This window comes from Aegilops tauschii, chromosome 1 (assembly GCF_002575655.3).
Source record: "Aegilops tauschii subsp. strangulata cultivar AL8/78 chromosome 1, Aet v6.0, whole genome shotgun sequence".
In the NCBI taxonomy this organism is placed as follows: Eukaryota; Viridiplantae; Streptophyta; class Magnoliopsida; order Poales; family Poaceae; genus Aegilops; species Aegilops tauschii.
The window spans coordinates 164,274,910-164,299,970 of NC_053035.3; positions in this window are offsets into that span (position 1 = coordinate 164,274,910).

A 25,061-nucleotide genomic window follows, 5' to 3' on the forward strand; every position below is an offset into this window, starting at 1 on the left:
GATTTACTAGAATTTCAAAACCAAGTCTCAATGTTTGCTGCCGAGTGACGGTGGCAGGGTATGTGAAATTCATTCCCATTTCTTGCACCGGACCTAAGCATGCAACCAAGGACACATATTTAATTTTTCAACCAGTTTATATGCACTGGAGAATGTGCATGTCGTTCAAATTTAAATTATGCGCATAAAACGCGTCGAAACCCAGTTAATGTATAAAAATGTCCAAAAGAACCCTGAAAAATTCCAAAATTGAACACAACACTCCTGTTGTTCTATGTTGACAATCGAAATTTTTTGAAAGCAATAAGAGGCAACGGATATCGTTTCGTCCCCAAAGGTGGCACGTTCCCTACCGAAACCATCACGCTTGTTGTGAGAAGCTCTGGTTTCTGAGAAGCTTATACCCAAACCTACCCCAAAAGGGACAAAAAATTTACCACGGCATGTTGATGCCGCTCCATGATAGCATGCCAATTTCATGAATTTCAGACGAGTTTTGGATTTACTAGAATTTCAAAACCAAGTCTCAATGTTTGCGGCCGAATGATGGTGGCAGGGTGTGTGAAATTCATTCTCATTTCTTACATTGGACCTAAGCATGAACCAAGGGCACATATTTGATTTTTCAACCAGTTTATATGCACTGGAAATTGTGCATGTAGTTCAAATTTGAATTATGCGCATAAAATGCCTGGAAAACCCAGTAAATGTATAAAAATGTCCAAACGAACCCCGAAAAATTCCAAAATTGAACACAACACTCCTGTAGTTCTATGTTGACACTAAAACTTTTTTGAAAGAAATAAGAGGCAACGGATATCGTTTCGTCCCTAAAGGTGGCACGTTCCATACCGAAACCATCATGATTGTTGTGAGAAGCTCTGGTTTGTGAGAAGCTTATACCCAAACCTGCCCCAAATGGGACAAATAATTTACCTCGACATGTTGATGCCGCTCCATGATAGCATGCCAAGTTTCATGAATTTCTGACGAGTTTTGGATTTACTAGAATTTAAAAACCAGCTATCTCAATGTTTGCGGCTGAGTGACGGTGGCAGGGTGTGTGAAATTCATTCCCATTTCTTACATGGGACCTAAGCATGCAACCAAGGACACATATTTGATTTTTCAACCAGTTTATATGCACTGGAGAATGTGCATGTAGTTCAAATTTGAATTATGTGCATAAAATGCCTGGAAAACCCAGTTAATGTATAAAAATGTCCAAACGAACCCCAAAAAATTCCAAAATTGAACACAACAATCCTGTTGTTCTATGTTAACACTCGAAAGATTTTGAAAGCAATAAGAGGGAACAGATATCGTTTCGTCCCCAAAGGTGGCACATTCCCTACCGAAACCATCATGCTTGTTGTGAGAACTCTGGTTTGTGAGAAGCTTATACCCAAACCTGCCCCAAAAGGGACAAAAAATTTACCACGGCATGTTGCCGCTCCATGATAGCGTGCCAAGTTTCATGAATTTTAAACGAGTTTTGGATTTACTAGAATATAAAAACCAGGTATCTCAATATTTGCGGCTGAGTGTCGGTGGCAGGGTATGTGAAATTCATTCCCATTTCCTGCATGGGACCTAAGCATGCAACCAAGGACACATATTTAATTTTTCAACCAGTTTATATGCACTGGAGAATGTGCATGTAGTTCAAATTTGAATTATGCGCATAAAACGCGTGGAAAACCCAGTTAATGTATAAAAATGTCCAAACGAACCCTGAAAAATTCCAAAATTGAACACAACACTCCTGTTGTTCTATGTTGACACTCGAAATTTTTTGAAAGCAATAAGAGGCAATGGATATCGTTCCGTCCCCAAAGGTGGCACGTTCCCTACCGAAACCATCACGCTTCTTGTGAGAAGCTCTGGTTTCTGAGAAGCTTATACCCAAACCTACCCCAAATGAGACAAAGAAATTACCACGGCATGATGATGCCGCTCCATGATAGCATGCCAAGTTTCATGAATTTCAGACGAGTTTTGGATTTACTAGAATTTAAAAACCAGGTATCTCAATGTTTGCGGCCGAGTGACGGTGGCAGGGTGTGTGAAATTCATTCCCATTTCTTGCATGGGACCTAAGAATGCAACCAAGGACACATATTTGTTTTTTCATCCAGTTTATATGCACTGGAGAATGTGCATGTAGTTCAAATTTCAATTATGCGCATAAAATGCGTGGAAAACCCAGTTAATCTATAAAAATGTCCAAACGAACCCCGAAAAATTCATAAGCTCCTGTTGTTGTATGTTGACAGTCGAAAGATTTTGAAAGCAATAAGAGGCAACGGATATCGTTTCGTCCCCAAAGTTGGCACATTCCCTACCGAAACCATCACGCTTGTTGTGAGAAGCTCTGGTTTGTGAGAAGCTTATACCCAAACCTGCCCCAAATAGGACAAAAAATTTACCACGGCATGTTGATGCCGCTCCATGATAGCATGCCAAGTTTCATGAATTTTAAACGAGTTTTGGATTTACTAGAATATAAAAACCAGGTATCTCAATATTTGCGGCTGAGTGACGGTGGCAGGGTATGTGAAATTCATTCCCATTTCCTGCATGGGACCTAAGCATGCAACCAAGGACACATATTTAATTTTTCAAGCAGTTTATATGCACTGGAGAATGTGCATGTAGTTCAAATTTGAATTGTGCGCATAAAACTTGTGGAAAACCTAGTTAATGTATAAAACTGTCCAAACGAACCCTGAAAAATTCCAAAATTGAACACAACACTCCTGTTGTTCTATGTTGAAACTCGAATTTTCTTGAAAGCAATAAGAGGCAACGGATATCGTTTCATCCCCAAAGGTGGCACGTTCCCTACCAAAACCATCACGCTTGTTGTGAGAAGCTCTGGTTTCTGAGAAGCTTATACCCAAACCTACCCCTAATGGGACAAAGAAATTACCACGGCATGTTGATGCCGCTCCATGATAGCATGCCAAGTTTCATGAATTTCAGACGAGTTTTGGATTTACTAGAATTTAAAAACCAGGTATCTCAATGTTTGCGGCCGAGTGACGGTGGCAGGGTGTGTGAAATTCATTCCCATTTCCTGCATGGCACCTAGCATGCAACCAAGGACACATATTTGATTTTTCAATCAGTTTATATGCACTTGAGAATGTGCATGTAGTTCAAATTTGAATTATGCGCATAAAATGCCTGGAAAACCCAGTTAATGTATAAAAATGTGCAAACGAATCTCGAAAAATTCCAAAATTGAACACAACACTCCTGTTGTTCTATGTTGACACTCGTAAAATTTAGAAAGCAATAAGAGGCAATGGATATCGTTTCATCCTCAAATGTGGCACTTTCCCTACCGAAACCATCACGCTTGTTGTGAGAAGCTTATACCCAAACCTGCCCCAAATGGGACAAAAAAATTTACCACGGCATGTTGATGCCACTCCAAGATAGCATGCCAATTTCATGAATTTCAGGCGAGTTTTGGATTTACTAGAATTTCAAAACTAGGTATGTCAATGTTTGCGGCCGAGTGACGGTGGCAGGGTGGGTGAAATTCATTCCCATTTCTTGCATGGGACCTAAGCATGCAACCAAGGACACATATTTGTTTTTTTCATCCAGTTTATATGCACTGGAGAATGTGCATGTAGTTCAAATTTCAATTATGCGCATAAAATGCGTGGAAAACCCAGTTAATGAATAAAAATGTCCAAACGAACCCCGAAAAATTTCAAAATTGAACACCACACTCCTGTTGTTCTATGTTGACACTCGAAATTTTTTGAAAGCAATAAGAGGCAGCGGATATCGTTTCCTCCCCAAAGGTGGCATGTTCCCTACCGAAACCATCACGTTTGTCGTCAGAAGCTCTGGTTTCTGAGAAGCTTATACCGAAACCTGCCACAAATGGACAAAAAATTTACCACGACATGTTGATGCTGCTCCATGATAGCATGCCAAGTTTCATGAATTTTAGACGAGTTTTGGATTTACTAGAATTTAAAAATCAGGTATCTCAATGTTTGCGGCCGAGTGACGGTGGCAGGGTGTGTGAAATTCATTCCCATTTCTTGCATGGGACCTAAGCATCCAACCAAGGACACATATTTGATTTTTCAACCAGTTTATATGCACTGGAGAATGTGCATGTAGTTAAAATTTGAATTATGCGCATAAAATGCCTGGAAAACCCAGTTAATGTATAAAAATGCCCAAACAAACCCCAAAAATTCCAAAAGCTCCTGTTGTTCTATGTTGATACTCGAACGATTTTGAAAGTAATAAGAGGCAACGGATATCGTTTCATCCCCAAGGGTTGCACGTTCCCTACCGAAACCATCACGCTTGTTGTGAGAACCTCTGGTTTGTGAGAAGCATATATCCAAACCTGCCAGAAATAGGACAAAAAATTTACCACGGCATGTTGATGCCGCTCCATGATAGCATGCCTTCATGAATTTCAGACGAGTTTTGGATTTAATAGAATTTAAAAACCAGGTATCTCAATGTTAGCGGCCGAGTGACGGTGGCAGGGTGTGTGAAATTCATTCCCATTTCCTGCATGGGACCTAAGCATGAAACCAAGGACACATATTTAATTTTTCAACCAGTTTATATGCACTTGAGAATGTGCATGTAGTTCAAATTTGAATTATGCGCATAAAATGCCTGGAAAACCCAGTTAATGTATAAAAATGTCCAAACGAACCCCAAAAAATTCCAGAATTGAACACAACTCTCCTGTTGTTCTATGTTGACACTCAAAAAATTTAGAAAGCAATAAGAGGCAATGGATATTGTTTCGTCCCCAAAGGTGGCACGTTCCCTACCGAAACTATCACGCTTGTCGTGAGAAGCTCTCGTTTGTGAGAAGCTTATACCCAAACCTGCCCCAAATGGGACAAAAAATTTACCACGGCATGTTGATGCCGCTCCATGATAGCATGCCAAGTTTCATGAATTTCAGACGAGTTTTGGATTTACTAGAATTTAAAAACCAGGTATCTCAATGTTTGCGGCCGAGTGACGGTGGCAGGGTGTGTGAAATTCATTCCCATTTCTTGCATGGGACCTAAGCATGCAACCAAGGACACATATTCGATTTTTCAACCAGTTTCTATGCACTGGAAAATGTGCATGTAGTTTAAATTTGAATTATGCGCATAAAATGCCTGAAAACCCATTTAATGTATAAAAATGTCCAAACGAACCCCGAAAAATTCAAAATCTCCTGTTGTTCTATGTTGTCACTCGAAAGATTTTGAAAGCAATAAGAGGCAACGGATATCGTTTCGTCCCCAAAGTTGGCACATTCCCTACCGAAACCATCATGCTTGTTGTGAGAAGCTCTGGTTTGTGAGAAGCTTATACCCAAACCTGCCCCAAATAGGACAAAAAATTTACCACGGCATGTTGATGCCGCTCCATGATAGCATGCCTTCATGAATTTCTGACGAGTTTTGGATTTACTAGAATTTAAAAACCAGGTATATCAATGTTTGCGGCCAAGTGACGGCGGCAGGGTGTGTGAAATTCATTCCCATTTCTTGCATGGGACATAAGCATGCAACCAAGGACAAATATTTGATTTTTCAACCAGTTTATATGCACTGGAGAATGTGCATGTATTTCAAATTTTAATTATGCGCATAAATTGCCTGGAAAACCCAGTTAATGTATAAAAATGTCCAAAGGAACCCCGAAAAATTCCAAAATTGAACACGACGCTCCTGTTGTTCTATGTTGACACTCGAAAAATTTCGAAAGCAATAAGAGGCAACGAATATCGTTTCTTCCCCAAAGGTGGCACGTTCCCTACCAAAACCATCACGCTTGTTGTAAGAAGCTCTGGTTTCTGAGAAGCTTATACCCAAACCTGCCCCAAATGGGACAAAAAATTTACCACGGCATGTGGATGCCGCTCCATGATAGCATGCCAAGTTTCATGAATTTCAGACGAGTTTTGGATTTACTGGAATTTAAAAACCAGGTATCTCAATGTTTCCGGCCGAGTGACGGTGGCAGGGTGTGTGAAATTCATTCCCATTTCTTACATGGGACCTAAGCATGCAACCAAGGAAACATATTTGATTTTTCAACCAGTTTATTTGAACAGGAGAATGTGCATGTAGTTCAAATATGAATTATGCGCATTAAATGCCTGGAAAACCCAGTTAATGTATAAAAATGTCCAAATGAACCCCGAAAAATTCCAAAATTGAACACAACACTCCTGTTGTTCTATGTTCAAACTCAAAAAATCTAGAAAGCAATAAGAGGTAACGGATATCGTTTCGTCCCCAAAGGTGGCACGTTCCCTACCGAAACTGTCATGCTTGTTGTGAGAAGCTCTTGTTTGTGAGAACCTTATACCCAAAAGTTCCCCAAATGGGACAAAAAATTTACCACGACATGTTGATGCCGTTCCATGATAGCATGCCAAGTTTCATGAATTTCAGACGAGTTTTGGATTTACTAGAGTTTAAAAAGCAGGTATCTCACTGTTTGCGACCGAGTGACGGTGGCAGGGTGTGTGAAATTCATTCCCATTTCTTCCATGGGACCTAAGCATGCAACCAAGGACACATATTTGATTTTTCAACCAATTTATATGCACCGGAGAATGTGCATGTAGTTCAAATTTGAATTATGCGCATAGAATGCCTGGAAAACCCAGTTAATGTATAAAAATTGTCCAAACGAACCCCAAAAATTCCGAAATTGAACACAATACTCATCTTGTTATATGTTGACACTCGATTTTTGTAAAAGCAATAAGAGGCAACGGATATCGTTTCGTCCCCAACTGTGGCACGTTCCCTACCGAAACCATCACTCTAATTGTGAGAAGCAGCTGGTTTGTGAGAAGCTTATACCCAAACCTGCCCCAAATGGGACAAAAAATTTACCACGACATGTTGATGCCGCTCCATGATAGCATGCCAAGTTTCATGAATTTCAGACGAGTTATGGATTTACTGGAATTTAAAAAACCAAGTATCTCAATGTTTGCATCCGAGTGACGGTGGCAGGGTGTGTGAAATTCGTTCCCATCTCTTAAATGGGACCTAACCATGCAACCAAGGACACATATTTGATTTTTAACCAGTTTATATGCACTGGAGAATGTGCATGTACTTCAAATTTGAATTATGCGAATAAAATGCCTGGAAAACCCAGTTAATGTATAAAAATGTCCAAACGAACCCCGAAAAATTCCAAAATTGAACACAACACTGCTGTTGTTCTACATTGAAACTCGAAAAATTTAGAAAGCAATAAGACGCAACGGATATCGTTTCGTCCCCAAAGGTGGCACGTTCCCTACCGAAACCATCACGCTTGTTGTGAGAAGCTTATACCCAAATCTGCCCTAAATGGGACAAAAATTTTACCACGGCATGTTGATGCCACTCCATGATAGCATGCCAAGTTTCATGAATTTCAGACGAGTTTTGGATTTACCAGAATTTAAAAACCAGGTATCTCAATGTTTGCGGCTGAGTCACGGTGGCAGGGTGTGTGAAATTCATTCCCATTTCTTTCATGGGACCTAAGCATGCAACCAAAGACACATATTTGATTTTTCAACCAGTTTATGTGCGCTGGAGGATGTGCATGTAGTTCAAATTTGAATTATGTGCATAAAATTCCTGGAAAACCTAGTTAATGTATAAAAATGTCCAAACGAACCCCGAAAAATTCCAAAATTGAACACAACACTCCTGTTGTTCTATGTCGCACTTGAAATTTTTTGAAAGCAATAAGAGGCAACGGATATTTTTTCATCTCCAAAGGTGGCACGTTACCTACCGAAGCGATCACGCTTGTTGTGAGAAGCTCTTGTTTCTGAGAAGCTTATACCCAAACCTGCCCCAAATGGGACAAAAAATTTACCACAGCATGTTGATGCCGTTCCATGATATCATGCCAAGTTTCATGAATTTCAGACGTGTTTTGGATTTAGTAGAATTTAAAAACCAGGTATCTCATTGTTTGCGGCCGAGTGACGGTGGCAGGCTGTGTGAAATTCATTCTCATTTCTTACATGGGACCTAAGCATGAACCAAGGACGCATATTTGATTTTTCAACCAGTTTATATGCACTGGAAATTGTGCATGTAGTTTAAATTTGAATTATGCGCATAAAATGCGTGGAAAACCCAGTTAATGTATAAAAATGTCCAAACGAACCCCGAAAAATTCCAAAATTGAACACAACACTCCTGGTATTCTATGTTGACACTCGAATTTTTTTGAAAAAATAAGAGGCAACGGATATTTTTCGTCCCTAAATGTGGCACGTTCACTACCAAAACTATCATGCTTGTTGTGAGAAGCTCTGGTTTGTGAGAAGCTTATAAAAATTTACCACGGCATGTTGATGCCGCTCCATGATAGCATGCCAAGTTTCATGAATTTCAGACGAGTTTTGGATTTACTGGAATTTAAAAACTAGGTATCTCAATGTTTGCGGCCGAGTGACGGTGGCAGGGTGTGTGAAATTCATTCCCATTTACATGGGACCTAAGCATGCAACCAAGGACACATATTTGATTTTTCAACCAGTTTATTTGCACTGGAGGATGTGCATGTATTTCAAATTTGAATTATGCGCATAAATTGCCTGGAAAACCCAGTTAATGTATAAAAATGTCAAAATTGAACACAACGCTCCTGTTGTTCTATGTTGACACTCAAAAAATTTTGAAAGCAATAAGAGGCAACGGATATCGTTTTGTCCCCAAAGGTGGCACGTTCCCTACCGAAACCATCACGCTTGTTGTAAGAAGCTCTGGTTTCTGAGAAGCTTATACCCAAACCTGCCCCAAATGGGACAAAAATTTTACCACGGCATGTGGATGCCGCTCCATGATAGCATGCCAAGTTTCTTGAATTTCAGACAAGTTTTGGATTTACTGGAATTTAAAAACCAGGTATCACAATGTTTGCGGCCGAGTGACGGTGGGAGGGTGTGTGAAATTCATTCCCATTTCTTACATGGGACCTAAGTATGCAACCAAGGACACATATTTGATTTTTCAACCAGTTTATTTGCACTAGAAAATGTGCAGGTAGTTCAAATTTGAATTATGCGCATAAAATGCCTGGAAACCTAGTTAATGTATAAAAATGTCCAAACGAACCCCGAAAAATTCCAAAATTGAACACAACACTCCTGTTGTTCTATGTCGCACTCGATTTTTTTTGAAAGCAACAAGAGGCAACGGATATCGTTTCGTCCCCAAAGGTGGCACGTTCCCTACCGAAACTGTCATGCTTGTTGTGAGAAGCTCTGCTCTGTGAGAAGCTTATACCCAAAACTGCCACAAATGGGACAAAAAATTTACCACGGCATGTGGATGCCGCTCCATGATAGCATGCCCAGTTTCAAGAATTTCACACGAGTTTTGGATTTACTAGAATTTAAAAACCAAGTACCTCAATGATTGCGGCCGAGTGACGGTGGCAGGGTGTGTGAAATTCACTCCCACTTCTTTCATGGGACCTAAGCATGCAACCAAGGACAAATATTTGATTTTTCAACCAGTTTATATGTACTGGAGGATGTGCATGTAGTTCAAATTCGAATTATGCGCATAAAATCCCTGGAACACTCAGTTAATGTATAAATATGTCCAAACGAACCCTGAAAAATTTAAAATTGAACACAACACTCATGTTGTTATATGTTGACACTCGATTTTTTTAAAAGCAATAAGAGGCAACAGATATCGTTTCGTCCCCAATGGTGGCACGGTCCCTACCGAAACCATCACCCTAATTGTGAGAAGCTCTGGTTTCTGAGAAGCTTATACCCAAACCTGCCCCAAATGGGGCAAAAAATTTACCACGGCATGTTGATGTTGTTCCATGATATCATGCCATGTTTCATGAATTTCAGAAGAGTTTTGGATTTACTAGAATTTAAAAACCAAGTATCTCAATGTTTGCGGCCGAGTGACTGTGGCACGGTGTGTGAAAATCATTCTAATTTCTTACATGGGACCTAAGCATGCAACCAAGGACACATATTTGATTTTTCAACCAGTTTATATGCACTAGAAATTGTGCATGTAGTTTAAATTTGAATTATGCGCATAAAATACCTGGAAAACCTAGTTAATGTATAAAAATGTCCAAACGAACCTCGAAAAATCCCAAAATTGACCACAAAACACCTGGTGTTCTATGTTGACACTCGAATTTTTTTCAAAGAAATAAGAGGCAACGGATATCGTTTCGTCCCAAAGGTGGCACGTTCCCTACCGAAACCATCACGCTTGTTGTGAGAAGCTCTTGTTTGTGAGAAGCTTATACCCAAACCTGCCCCAAATGGGACAAAAAATTTACCACGGCATGTTGATGCCGCTCCATGGTAGCATGCCAAGTTTCAAGAATTTCAGACGAGTTGTGGATTTACTAGAATTTAAAAACTAGGTATCTCAATGTTCGCGGCCGAGTGACGGTGGCAGGGTGTGTGAAATTCATTCGCATTTCTTACATGGGACCTAAGCATGCAACCGAGGAGAGATATTTGATTTTTCAACCAGTTTATATTCACTGGAGAATGTGCATGTAGTTCAAATTTTAATTATGCGCATAAAATGGCTGGAAAACCTAGTTAATGTATAAAAATGTCCAAACGAACCCCGAAATATTCCAAAATTGAGCACAACACTCCTGTTGTTCTATGTTGACACTCGATTTTTTTTGAAAGAACTAAGAGGCAACGGATATCGTTTCGTCCCTAAAGGTGGCACGTTCCCTACCGAAACCATCACGCTTGTTGTGAGAAGCTCTGGTTTGTGAGAAGCTTATACCCAAACCTGCCCCAAAAGGGACAAAAAATTTACCACGGCATGTTGATGCCGCTCCATGATAGCATGCCAGATTTCATGAATTTCAGACGAGTTTTGGATTTACTAGAATTTAAAAACCAGGTATCTCAATGTTTGCGGCCGAGTGACGGTGGCAGGGTGTGCGATATTCATTCTCATTTCTTACATGGGACCTAAGGATGAACCAAGGACACATATTTGATTTTTCAACCAGTTAATATGCACTGGAAATTGTGCATGTAGTTTCAATTTGAGTTATGCGCATAAAATGCCTGGAAAACCCAGTTAATGTATAAAAATGTCCAAACGAACCCCGAAAAATTCCCAACTTGAACACAACACTCCTGGTGTTCTATGTTGACGCTCGATTTTTTTTGAAAAAATAAGAGGCAACGGATATCGTTTCGTCCCTAAAGGTGGCACGTTCCCTATTGAAACCATCACGCTTGTTGTGAGAAGCTCTGATTTGTGAGAAGCTCCATGATAGCATGCCAAGTTTCATGAATTTCTGACGAGTTTTTGATTTACTAGAATTTAAAAACCAGGTATCTCAATGTTTGCGGCCGAGTGACGGTGGACGGGTGTGTGAAATTCATTCCCATTTCTTTCATGGGACCTAAGCATGCAACCAAGGACACATATTTGATTTTTCAACCAGTTTATATGCACTGGAGGATGTGCATGTAGTTCAAATTTGAATTATGCGCATAAAATGCATGGCAAACCCAGGTAATTTATAAAAATTTCCAAACGAACCCCGAAAAATTCAAAAATTGAACACAACACTCCTGTTGTTCTATGTTGACACTCGAAAATTATTAAAAGCAATAAGAGGCAACGGATATCGTTTCGTCCCCAAAGGTGGCACGTTCCCTACCGAAACCTTCACACTTGTTGTGAGAAGCTCCGGTTTCTGAGAAGCTTATACCCAAACCTGCCCTAAATGGGACAAAAAATTTTACCATGGCATGTTGATGCCGTTCCATGATATCATGCCAAGTTTCATGAATTTCAGACGAGTTTTGGATTTACTATAATTTAAAAACCAAGTATCTCAATGTTTGCGGCCGAGTAACGGTGGCAGGGTGTATGAAATTCATTCTCATTTCTTACATGGGACCTAAGCATGAACCAAGGACACATATTTGATTTTCAACCAGTTTATATGCACTGGAAATTGTGCATGTAGTTTAAATTTGAATTATGCGCATAAAATGCCTGGAAAACCCAATTAATGTATAAAAATGTCAAAACGAACCCCGGAAAATCCCAAAATTGAACACAACACTCCTGGTGTTCTATGTTAACACTTGAATTTTTTTGAAAGAAAGAAGAGGCAACGGATATCGTTTCATCCCTAAATGTGGCACGTTCCCTACCGAAACCATCACGCTTGTTGTGAGAAGCTATGGTTTGTGAGAAGCTTATACCCAAACCTGCCCCAAATGGGACAAAAAAATTACCACAGCATGTTGATGCCGTTCCATGATAGCATGCCAAGTTTCATGAATTTAAAACGAGTTGTGGAATTACTAGAATTTAAAAACCAGGTATCTCAATGTTTGCGGCCGAGTGACGGTGGCAGGGTGTGTGAAATTCATTCCCATTTCCTATATGGGACCTAAGCATGCAGCCAAGGACACATATTTGATTTTTCAACCAGTTTATATTCACTGGAGAATGCGCTTGTAGTTCAAATTTGAATTATGCACATAAAATGTCTGGAAAACCTAGTTAATGTATAAAAATGTCCAAACGAACCCCGAAAAATTCCAAAATGGAACACAACACTCCTGTTGTTCTATGTTGACACTCGATTTTGTTTGAATGAAATAAGAGGCAACGGATATCGTTTTGTCCCTAAAGGTGGCACGTTCCCTACCGAAACCATCACGCTTGTTGTGAGAAGCTTATACCCAAACCTGCCCCAAAAGGGACAAAACATTTACCACGGCATGTGTAATGCCCCTCCATGATAGCATGCCAGGTTTCATGAATTTAAGACGAGTTTTGGATTTACTAGAATTTAAAAACCAGGTATCTCAACGTTTGCGGCCGAGTGACGGTGGCAGGGTGTGTGAAATTCATTCTCATTTCTTACATGGGACCTAAGCATGAACCAAGGACACTTATTTGATTTTTCAACCAGTTTATATGCACTGGAAATTGTGCATGTAGTTTAAATTTGAATTATGCGCATAAAATGCCCGGAAAACCCAGTTAATGTATAAAAATGTCCAAACGAACCCCGAAAAATTCCAAAATTGAACACAACACTCCTGGTGTTCTATGTTGACACTCGACATTTTTTGAAAGAAATAAGACGCAACAGATATCTTTTCGTCCCTAAAGGTGGCACGTTCCCTACTGAAACCATCACGCTTGTTGTGAGAAGCTCTGATTTGTGAGAAGCTTATACCCAAACCTGCCCCAAATGGGACAAAAAATTTACCACGACATGTTGATGCCGCTCCATGATAGCATGCCAAGTTTCATGAATTTTTGACGAGTTTTGGATTTACTAGAATTTAAAAACGAGGTATCTCAATGTTTGCGGCCGAGTGACGGTGGCAGGGTGTGTGAAATTCATTCCCATTTCTTTCATGGCACCTAAGCATGCAACCAAGGACACATATTTGATTTTTCAACCAGTTTATATGCATTCGAGGATGTGCATGTAGTTCAGATTTGAATTATGCGCATAAAATGCATGGCAAACCAGGGTAATGTATAAAAATGTCCAAACGAACCCCGAAAAATTCAAAAATTTAACACAACACTCCAGTTGTTCTATGTTGACACTCGAAATTTTTTAAAAGCAGTAAGAGGCAACGGATATCGTTTCGTCCCCAAAGGTGGCACGTTCCCTACCGAAACCATCACGCTTGTTGTGAGAAGCTCTGGTTTCTGAGAAGATTATACCCAAACCTGCCCCAAATGGGACACAAAATTTACCACATGATGTTGATGCCGCTCCATGATAGCGTGCCAAGTTTCATGAATTTCAGAGGAGTTGTGGATTTACTAGAATTTAAAAACCAGGTATCTCAATGTTTGCGGCCGAGTGACGGTGGCAGGGTGTGTGAAATTCATTCCCATTTCTTACATGGGACCTAAGCATGCAACCAAGGACACATATTTGATTTGTCAACCAGTTTATATTCACTGGAGAATGTGCATGTAGTTCATATTTGAATTATGCGCATAAAATGCCTGGAAAACCTAGTTAATGTATGAAAATGTCAAAACGAACCCCGAAAAATTCCAAAATTGAACCCAACACTCCTGTTGTTCTATGTTGACACTCGATTTTTTTTAAAGAAATAAGAGGCAACGGATATAGTTTCGTCCCTAAAGGTGGCACGTTCCCTACCGAAACCATCACGCTTGTTGTGAGAAGCTCTGCTTTGGGAGAAGCTTATACCCAAACATGCCCCAAAGGGACAAAAAATTTACCACGGCATGTTGATGCCGCTCCATGATAGCATGCCAGGTTTCATGAATTTCAAACGAGTTTTGGATTAACTAGAATTTAAAAACCAGGTATCTCAATGTTTGCGGCCGTGTGATGGTGGCAGGTTGTGTGAAATTCATTCTCATTTCTTACATGGGACCTAAGCATGAACCAAGGACGCATATTTGATTTTTCAACCAGTTTATATGCACTGGAAATTGTGCATGTAGTTTAAATTTGAATTATGCGCATAAAATGCGTGGAAGACCCAGTTAATGTATAAAAATGTCCAAACGAACCCCGAAAAATTCCAAAATTGAACACAACACTCCTGGTGTTCTATGTTGACACTCGATATTTTTTGAAAGAAATAAGACGCAACGGATATCGTTTCGTCCCTAAAGGTGGCACGTTCCCTCCCGAAACCATCACGCTTGTTGTGAGAAGCTATGGTTTGTGAGAAGCTTATACCCAAACCCGCCCCAAATGGGACACAAAATTTACCACAGGATGTTGATGCCGCTCCATGATAGCGTGCCAAGTTTCATGAATTTCAGACGAGTTGTGGATTTACTAGAATTTAAAAACCAGGTATCTCAATGTTTGCGGCCGAGTGACGGTGGCAGGGTGTGTGAAATTCATTCCCATTTCTTACATGGGACCTAAGCATGCAACCAAGGACACATATTTGATTTGTCAACCAGTTTATATTCACTGGAGGATGTGCATGTAGTTCAAATTTGAATTATGCGCATAAAATGCCTGGAAAACCTAGTTAATGTATGAAAATGTCCAAACGAACCCCGAAAAATTCCAAAATTGAACACAACACTCCTGTTGTTCTATGTTGACACCCGATTTTTTTTAAAGAAATAAGAGGCAACGGATATCGTTTCGTCCCTAAAGGTGGCACGGTCCCTACCGAAACCATCACGCTTGTTATGAGAAGCTATGCTTTGGGAGAAGCTTATACCCAAGCCTGCCCCAAAAGGGACAAAAAATTTACCACGGCATGTTGATGCCGCTCCATGATAGCATGCCAGGTTTCATGAATTTCAAACGAGTTTTGGATTAACTAGAATTGAAAAACCAGGTATCTCAATGTTTGCGGTCGTGTGACGGTGGCAGGTTGTGTGAAATTCATTCTCATTTCTTACATGGGACCTAAGCATGAACCAAGGACGCATATTTGAATTTTCAACCAGTTTATATGCACTGGAAATTGTGCATGTAGTTTAAATTTGAATTATGCGCATAAAATGCGTGGATGACCCAGTTAAAGTATAAAAATTTCCAAACGAACCCCGAAAAATTCCAAAATTGAACACAACACTCCTGGTGTTCTATGTTGACACTCGAATTTTTTTGAAAAAATAAGAGGCAACGAATATTGTTTCGTCCCTAAAGGTGGCACGTTCACTACCGAAACCATCACGCTTGTTGTGAGAAGCTCTGGTTTGTGAGAAGCTTATAAAAATTTACCACGGAATTTTGATGCCGCTCCATGATAGCATGCCAAGTTTCATGAATTTCAGACGAGTTTTGGATTTACTGGAATTTAAAAACCAGGTATCTCAATGTTTGCGGCCGAGTGACGGTGGAAGGGTGTGTGAAATTCATTCCCATTTACATGGGACCTAAGCATGCAACCAAGGACACATATTTGATTTTTCAACCAGTTTATTTGCACTGGAGGATGTGCATGTATTTCAAATTTGAATTATGCGCATAAATTGCCTGGAAAACCCAGTTAATGTATAAAAATGTCCAAAGGAACCCCGAAAAATTCCAAAATTGAACACAACGCTCCTGTTGTTCTATGTTGACACTCAAAAAATTTTGAAAGCAATAAGAGACAACGGATATCGTTTCGTCCCCAAAGGTGGCACGTTCCCTACCGAAACCATCACGCTTGTTGTAAGAAGCTCTGGTTTCTGAGAAGGTTATACCCAAACCTGCCCCAAATGGGATGAAAAATTTACCACGGCATGTGGATGACGCTCCATGATAGCATGCCAAGTTTCTTGAATTTCAGACAAGTTTTGGATTTACTGGAATTTAAAAACTAGGTATCTCAATGTTTGCGGCCGAGTGATGGTGGCAGGGTGTGTGAAATTCATTCCCATTTCTTACATGGGACCTAAGTATGCAACCAAGGACTCATATTTGATTTTTCAACCAGTTTATTTTCACTGGAGAATGTGCTTGTAGTTCAAATTTGAATTATGCGCATAAAATGCCTAGAAAACCTAGTTAATGTATAAAAATGTCCAAACGAACCCCGAAAAGTTCCAAAATTGAACACAACACTCCTGTTGTTCTATGTCGCACTCGAAATTTTTTCAAAGCAATAAGAGGCAACGGATATCGTTTCGTCCCCAAAGGTGGCACGTTCCCTACCGAAACTGTCATGCTTGTTGTGAGAAGCTCTGGTCTGTGAGAAGCTTATACCCAAAACTGCCCCAAATGGGACAAAAATTTTACCACGACATGTTGATGCCGCTCCATGATAGCATGCCAAGTTTCATGAATTTCAGAGGAGTTGTGGATTTACTAGAATTTAAAAACCAGGTATCTCAATGTTTGCGGCCGAGTGACGGTGGCAGGGTGTGTGAAATTCATTCCCATTTCTTACATGGGACCTAAGCATGCAAACAAGGACACATATTTGATTTGTCAACCAGTTTATATTCACTTGAGAATGTGCATGTAGTTCAAATTTGAATTATGCGCATAAAATGCCTGGAAAACCTAGTTAATGTATGAAAATGTCCAAACGAACCCCGAAAAATTCCAAAATTGAACACAACACTCCTGTTGTTCTATGTTGACACCCGATTTTTTTTAAAGAAATAAGAGGCAACGGATATCGTTTCATCCCTAAAGGTGGCACGGTCCCTACCGAAACCATCACGCTTGTTGTGAGAAGCTCTGCTTTGGGAGAAGCTTATACCCAAGCCTGCCCCAAAAGGGACAAAAAATTTACCACGGCATGTTGATGCCGCTCCATGATAGCATGCCAGGTTTCATGAATTTCAAACGAGTTTTGGATTAACTAGAATTGAAAAACCAGGTATCTCAATGTTTGCGGCCGAGTGACGGTGGCACGGTGTGTGAAAATCATTCTAATTTCTTACATGGGACCTAAGCATGCAACCAAGGACACATATTTGATTTTTCAACCAGTTTATATGCACTGGAAATTGTGCATGTAGTTTAAATTTGAATTATGCGCATAAAATGCCTGGAAAACCCAGTTAATGTATAAAAATGTCCAAACGAACCCCGAAAAATTCCAAAATTGACCACAAAACACCTGGTGTTCTATGTTGACACTCGAATTTTTTTCAAAGAAATAAGAGGCAACGGATATCGTTTCGTCCCAAAGGTGGCACGTTCCCTACCGAAACCATCACACTTGTTGTGAGAAGCTATGGTTTGTGAGAAGCTTATACCCAAACCTGCCCCAAATGGGACAAAAAATTTACCACGACATGTTGATGCCGCTCCATGGTAGCATGCCAAGTTTCAAGAATTTCAGACGAGTTGTGGATTTACTAGAATTTAAAAACCAAGTATCTCAATGTTTGCGGCCGAGTGACGGTGGCACGGTGTGTGAAAATCATTCTAATTTCTTACATGGGACCTAAGCATGCAACCAAGGACACACATTTGATTTTTCAACCAGTTTATATGCACTGGAAATTGTGCAAGTAGTTTAAATTTGAATTATGCGCATAAAATGCCTGGAAAACCCAGTTAATGTATAAAAATGTCCAAACGAACCCCAAAAATTCCAAAATTGACCACAAAACACCTGGTGTTCTATGTTGACACTTGAATTTTTTTCAAAGAAATAAGAGGCAACGGATATCGTTTCGTCCCAAAGGTGGCACGTTCCCTACCGAAACCATCACGCTTGTTGTGAGAAGCTATGGTTTGTGAGAAGCTTATACCCAAACCTGCCCCAAATGGGACAAAAAAATTACCACGGCATGTTGATGCCGCTCCATGGTAGCATGCCAAGTTTCAAGAGTTTCACACGAGTTGTGGATTTACTAGAATTTAAAAACCCGGTATCTCAATGTTTGCGGCCGAGTGACGGTGGCAGGGTGTGTGAAATTCATTCCCATTTCTTACATGGGACCTAAGCATGCAACCAAGGAGAGATATTTGATTTTTCAACCAGTTTATATTCACTAGAGAATGTGCATGTAGTTCAAATTTGAATTATGCGCATAAAAAGCCTGGAAAACCTAGTTAATGTATAAAAATGTCCAAACGAACCCCGAAAAATTCCAAAATTGAACACAACACTCGTGTTGTTCTATCTTGACACTCGATTTTTTTTGAAAGAAATAAGAGGCAACGGATATCATTTCGTCCCTAAAGGTGGCACGTTCCCTACCGAAATCATCATGCTTGTTGTGAGAAGCTCTGGTTTGTGAGAAGCTTATACCCAAACCTGCCCCAAAAGGGACAAAAAATTTACCACGGCATGTTGATGCCGCTCCATGATAGCATGCCAGATTTCATGAATTTCAGACGAGTTTTGGATTTACTAGAATTTAAAAACCAGGTATCTCAATGTTTGCGGCCAAGTGACGGTGGCAGGGTGTGTGAAATTCATTCTCATTTCTTACATGGTACCTAAGCATGAACCAAGGACACATATTTCATTTTTCAACCAGTTTATATGCACTGGAAATTGTGCATGTAGTTTAAATTTGAATTATGCGCATAAAATGCCTGGAAAACCTAGTTAATGTATAAAAATGTCCAAACGAACCCCGAAAAATTCCAAAATTGAACACAACACTCGTGTTGTTCTATGTTGACACTCGATTTTTTTTGAAAGAAATAAGAGGCAACGGATATCATTTCGTCCCTAAAGGTGGCACGTTCCCTACCGAAACCATCACGCTTGTTGTGAGAAGCTCTGGTTTGCGAGAAGCTTATACCCAAACCTGCCCCAAAAGGGACAAAAAATTTACCACGGCATGTTGATGCCGCTCCATGAGAGCATGCCAGATTTCATGAATTTCAGACGAGTTTTGGATTTACTAGAATTTAAAAAGCAGGTATCTCAATGTTTGCGGCCGAGTGACGGTGGCAGGGGGTGTGAAATTCACTCCCACTTCTATCATGGGACCTAAGCATGCAACCAAGGACACATATTTGATTTTTCAACCAGTTTATATGCACTGGAGGATGTGCATGAAGTTCAAATTTGAATTATGCGCATAAAATGCCTGGAACACTCAGTTAATGTATAAAAATGTCCAAACGAACCCCGAAAAATTCAAAATTGAACACAACACTCATGTTGTTATATGTTGACACTCGATTTTTTTTAAAAGCAATTAGAGGCAACGGATATCGTTTCGTCCCCAATGGTGGCACGTTCCCTACCGAAACCATCACTCTAATTGTGAGAAGCTCTAGTTTCTGACAAGCTTATACCCAAACCTGCACGAAATGGGACAAAAAATTTACCACGGCATGTTGATGTTGTTCCATGATATCATGCCAGGTTTCATGAATTTCAGACGAGTTTTGGATTTACTAGAATTTAAAAACCAAGTATCTCAATGTTTGCGGCCGAGTGACGGTGGCACGGTGTGTGAAAATCATTCTAATTTCTTACATGGGACCTAAGCATGCAACCAAGGACACATATTTGATTTTTAACCAGTTTATATGCACTGGAAATTGTGCATGTAGTTTAAATTTGAATTATGCGCATAAAATGCCTGGAAAACCCAGTTAATGTATAAAAATGTCCAAACGAACCCCGAAAAATTCCTAAATTGACCACAAAACACCTGGTGTTCTATGTTGACACTCGAATTTTTTTCAAAGAAATAAGAGGCAACGGATATCGTTTCGTCCCAAAGGTGGCACGTTCCCTACCGAAACCATCACGCTTGTTGTGAGAAGCTATGGTTTGTGAGAAGCTTATACCCAAACCTGCCCCAAATGGGACAAAAAATTTACCACGACATGTTGATGCCGCTCCATGGTAGCATGCCAAGTTTCAAGAATTTCAGACGAGTTGTGGATTTACTAGAATTTAAAAACCAAGTATCTCAATGTTTGCGGCCGAGTGACGGTGGCACGGTGTGTGAAAATCATTCTAATTTCTTACATGGGACCTAAGCATGCAACCAAGGACACACATTTGATTTTTCAACCAGTTTATATGCACTGGAAATTGTGCAAGTAGTTTAAATTTGAATTATGCGCATAAAATGCCTGGAAAACCCAGTTAATGTATAAAAATGTCCAAACGAACCCCGAAAAATTCCAAAATTGACCACAAAACACCTGGTGTTCTATGTTGACACTCGAATTTTTTCAAAGAAATAAGAGGCAACGGATATCGTTTCGTCCCAAAGGTGGCACGTTCCCTACCGAAACCATCACGCTTGTTGTGAGAAGCTATGGTTTGTGAGAAGCTTATACCCAAACCTGCCCCAAATGGGACAAAAAATTTACCACGGCATGTTGATGCCGCTCCATGGTAGCATGCCAAGTTTCAAGAATTTCAGACGATTTGTGGATTTACTAGAATTTAAAAACCCGGTATCTCAATGTTTGCGGCCGAGTGACGGTGGCAGGGTGTGTGAAATTCATTCCCATTTCTTACATGGGACCTAAGCATGCAACCAAGGAGAGATATTTGATTTTTCAACCAGTTTATATTCACTAGAGAATGTGCATGTAGTTCAAATTTGAATTATGCGAATAAAATGCCTGGAAAACCTAGTTAATGTATAAAAATGTCCAAACGAACCCCGAAAAATTCCAAAATTGAACACAACACTCGTGTTGTTCTATGTTGACACTCGATTTTTTTTGAAAGAAATAAGAGGCAACGGATATCATTTCGTCCCTAAAGGTGGCACGTTCCTTACCGAAACCATCACGCTTGTTGTGAGAAGCTCAGGTTTGTGAGAAGCTTATACCCAAACCTGCCCCAAAAGGGACAAAAAATTTACCACGGCATGTTGATGCCGCTCCATGATAGCATGCCAGATTTCATGAATTTCAGACGAGTTTTGGATTTACTAGAATTTAAAATCCAGGTATCTCAATGTTTGCGGCCGAGTGACGGTGGCAGGGTGTGTCAAATTCATTCTCATTTCTTACATGGGACCTAAGCATGAACCAAGGACGCATATTTGATTTTTCAACCAGTTTATATGCACTGGAAATTGTGCATGTAGTTTAAATTTGAATTATGCGCATAAAATGCGTGGATGACCCAGTTAATGTATAAAAATGTCCAAACGAACCCCGAAAAATTCCAAAATTGAACACAACACTCCTGGTGTTCTATGTTGACACTCGAATTTTTTTGAAAAAATAAGAGGCAACGGATATTGTTTCGTCCCTAAAGGTGGCACGTTCACTACCGAAACCATCACGCTTGTTGTGAGAAGCTCTGGTTTGTGAGAAGCTTATAAAACTTTACCACGGCATTTTGATGCCGCTCCATGATAGCATGCCAAGTTTCATGAATTTCAGACGAGTTTTGGATTTACTGGAATTTAAAAACCAGGTATCTCAATGTTTGCGGCCGAGTGACGGTGGAACGGTGTGTGAATTTCATTCCCATTTACATGGGACCTAAGCATGCAACCAAGGACACATATTTGATTTTTCAACCAGTTTATTTGCACTGGAGGATGTGCATGTATTTCAAATTTGAATTATGCGCATAAATTGCCTGGAAAACCCAGTTATTGTATAAAAATGTCCAAAGGAACCCCGAAAAATTCCAAAATTGAACACAACGCTCCTGTTGTTCTATGTTGACACTCAAAAAATTTCGAAAGCAATAAGAGGCAACGGATATCGTTTCGTCCCCAAAGGTGGCACGTTCCCTACCGAAACCATCACACTTGTTGTAAGAAGCTCTGGTTTCTGTGAAGGTTATACCCAAACCTGCCCCAAATGGGACAAAAAATTTACCACGGCATGTGGATGCCGCTCCATGATAGCATGCCAAGTTTCTTGAATTTCAGACAAGTTTTGGATTTACTGGAATTTAAAAACTAGGTATCTCAATGTTTGCGGCCGAGTGATGGTGGCAGGGTGTGTGAAATTCATTCCCATTTCTTACATGGGACCTAAGTATGCAACCAAGGACTCATATTTGATTTTTCAACCAGTTTATTTGCACTGGAGAATGTGCATGTAGTTCAAATTTGAATTATGCGCATAAAATGCCTAGAAAACCTAGTTAATGTATAAAAATGTCCAAACGAACCCCGAAAAATTCCAAAATTGAACACAACACTCCTGTTGTTCTATGTCGCACTCGAAATTTTTTCAAAGCAATAAGAGGCAACGGATATCGTTTCGTCCCCCAAGGTGGCACGTTCCCTACCGAAACTGTCATGCTTGTTGTGAGAAGCTCCGGTCTGTGAGAAGCTTATACCCAAAACTACCCCAAATGGGACAAAAAATTTACCACGACATGTTGATTCCGCTCCATGATAGCATGCCAAGTTTCATGAATTTCAGACGAGTTTTGGATTTACTAGAATTTAAAAAGCAGGTATCTCAATGTTTGCGGCCGAGTGACGGTGGTAGGGTGTGTGAAATTCACTCCCACTTCTTTCATGGGACCTAAGCATGCAACCAAGGACACATATTTGATTTTTCAACCAGTTTATATGCACTGGAGGATGTGCATGAAGTTCAAATTTGAATTATGCGCATAAAATGCCTGGAACACTCAGTTAATGTATAAAAATGTCCAAACGAACCCCGAAAAATTCAAAATTGAACACAACACTCATGTTGTTATATGTTGACACTCGATTTTTTTTAAAGCAATAAGAGGCAACGGATATCGTTTCGTCCCCAATGGTGGCACGTTCCCTACCGAAACCATCACTCTAATTGTGAGAAGCTCTAGTTTCTGAGAAGCTTATACCCAAACCTGCACGAAATGGGACAAAAAATTTACCACGGCATGTTGATGTTGTTCCATGATATCATGCCAGGTTTCATGAATTTCAGACGAGTTTTGGATTTACTAGAATTTAAAAACCAAGTATCTCAATGTTTGCGGCCGAGTGACGGTGGCACGGTGTGTGAAAATAATTCTAATTTCTTACATGGGACCTAAGCATGCAACCAAGGACACATATTTGATTTTTCAACCAGTTTATATGCACTGGAAATTGTGCATGTAGTTTAAATTTGAATTATGCGCATAAAATGCCTGGAAAACCCAGTTAATGTATAAAAATGTCCAAACGAACCCCGAAAAATTCCAAAATTGACCACAAAACACCTGGTGTTCTATGTTGACACTCGAATTTTTTTCAAGTAAATAAGAGGCAACGGATATCGTTTCGTCCCAAAGGTGGCACGTTCCCTACCGAAACCATCACACTTGTTGTGAGAAGCTATGGTTTGTGAGAAGCTTATACCCAAACCTGCCCCAAATGGGACAAAAAATTTACCACGGCATGTTGATGCCGCTCCATGGTAGCATGCCAAGTTTCAAGAATTTCAGACGAGTTGTGGATTTACTAGAATTTAAAAACCAAGTATCTCAATGTTTGCGGCCGAGTGACGGTGGCACGGTGTGTGAAAATCATTCTAATTTCTTACATGGGACCTAAGCATGCAACCAAGGACACACATTTGATTTTTCAACCAGTTTATATGCACTGGAAATTGTGCAAGTAGTTTAAATTTGAATTATGCGCATAAAATGCCTGGAAAACCCAGTTAATGTATAAAAATGTCCAAACGAACCCCGAAAAATTCCAAAATTGACCACAAAACACCTGGTGTTCTATGTTGACACTCGAATTTTTTTCAAAGAAATAAGAGGCAACGGATATCGTTTCGTCCCAAAGGTGGCACGTTCCCTACCGAAACCATCACGCTTGTTGTGAGAAGCTATGGTTTGTGAGAAGCTTATACCCAAACCTGCCCCAAATGGGACAAAAAATTTACCACGGCATGTTGATGCCGCTCCATGGTAGCATACCAAGTTTCAAGAGTTTCACACGAGTTGTGGATTTACTAGAATTTAAAAACCCGGTATCTCAATGTTTGCGGCCGAGTGACGGTGGCAGGGTGTGTGAAATTCATTCCCATTTCTTACATGGGACCTTAGCATGCAACCAAGGAGAGATATTTGATTTTTCAACCAGTTTATATTCACTAGAGAATGTGCATGTAGTTCAAATTTGAATTATGCGCATAAAAAGCCTGGAAAACCTAGTTAATGTATAAAAATGTCCAAACGAACCCCGAAAAATTCCAAAATTGAACACAACACTCGTGTTGTTCTATGTTGACACTCGATTTTTTTTGAAAGAAACAAGAGGTAACGGATATCATTTCGTCCCTAAAGGTGGCACGTTCCCTATCGAAACCATCATGCTTGTTGTGAGAAGCTCTGGTTTGTGAGAAGCTTATACCCAAACCTGCCCCAAAAGGGACAAAAAATTTACCACGGCATGTTGATGCCGCTCCATGATAGCATGCCAGATTTCATGAATATCAGACGAGTTTTGGATTTACTAGAATTTAAAAACCAGGTATCTCAATGTTTGCGGCCGAGTGACGGTGGCAGGGTGTGTGAAATTCATTCTCATTTCTTACATGGTACCTAAGCATGAACCAAGGACACACATTTGATTTTTCAACCAGTTTATATGCACTGGAAATTGTGCAAGTAGTTTAAATTTGAATTATGCGCATAAAATGCCTGGAAAACCCAGTTAATGTATAAA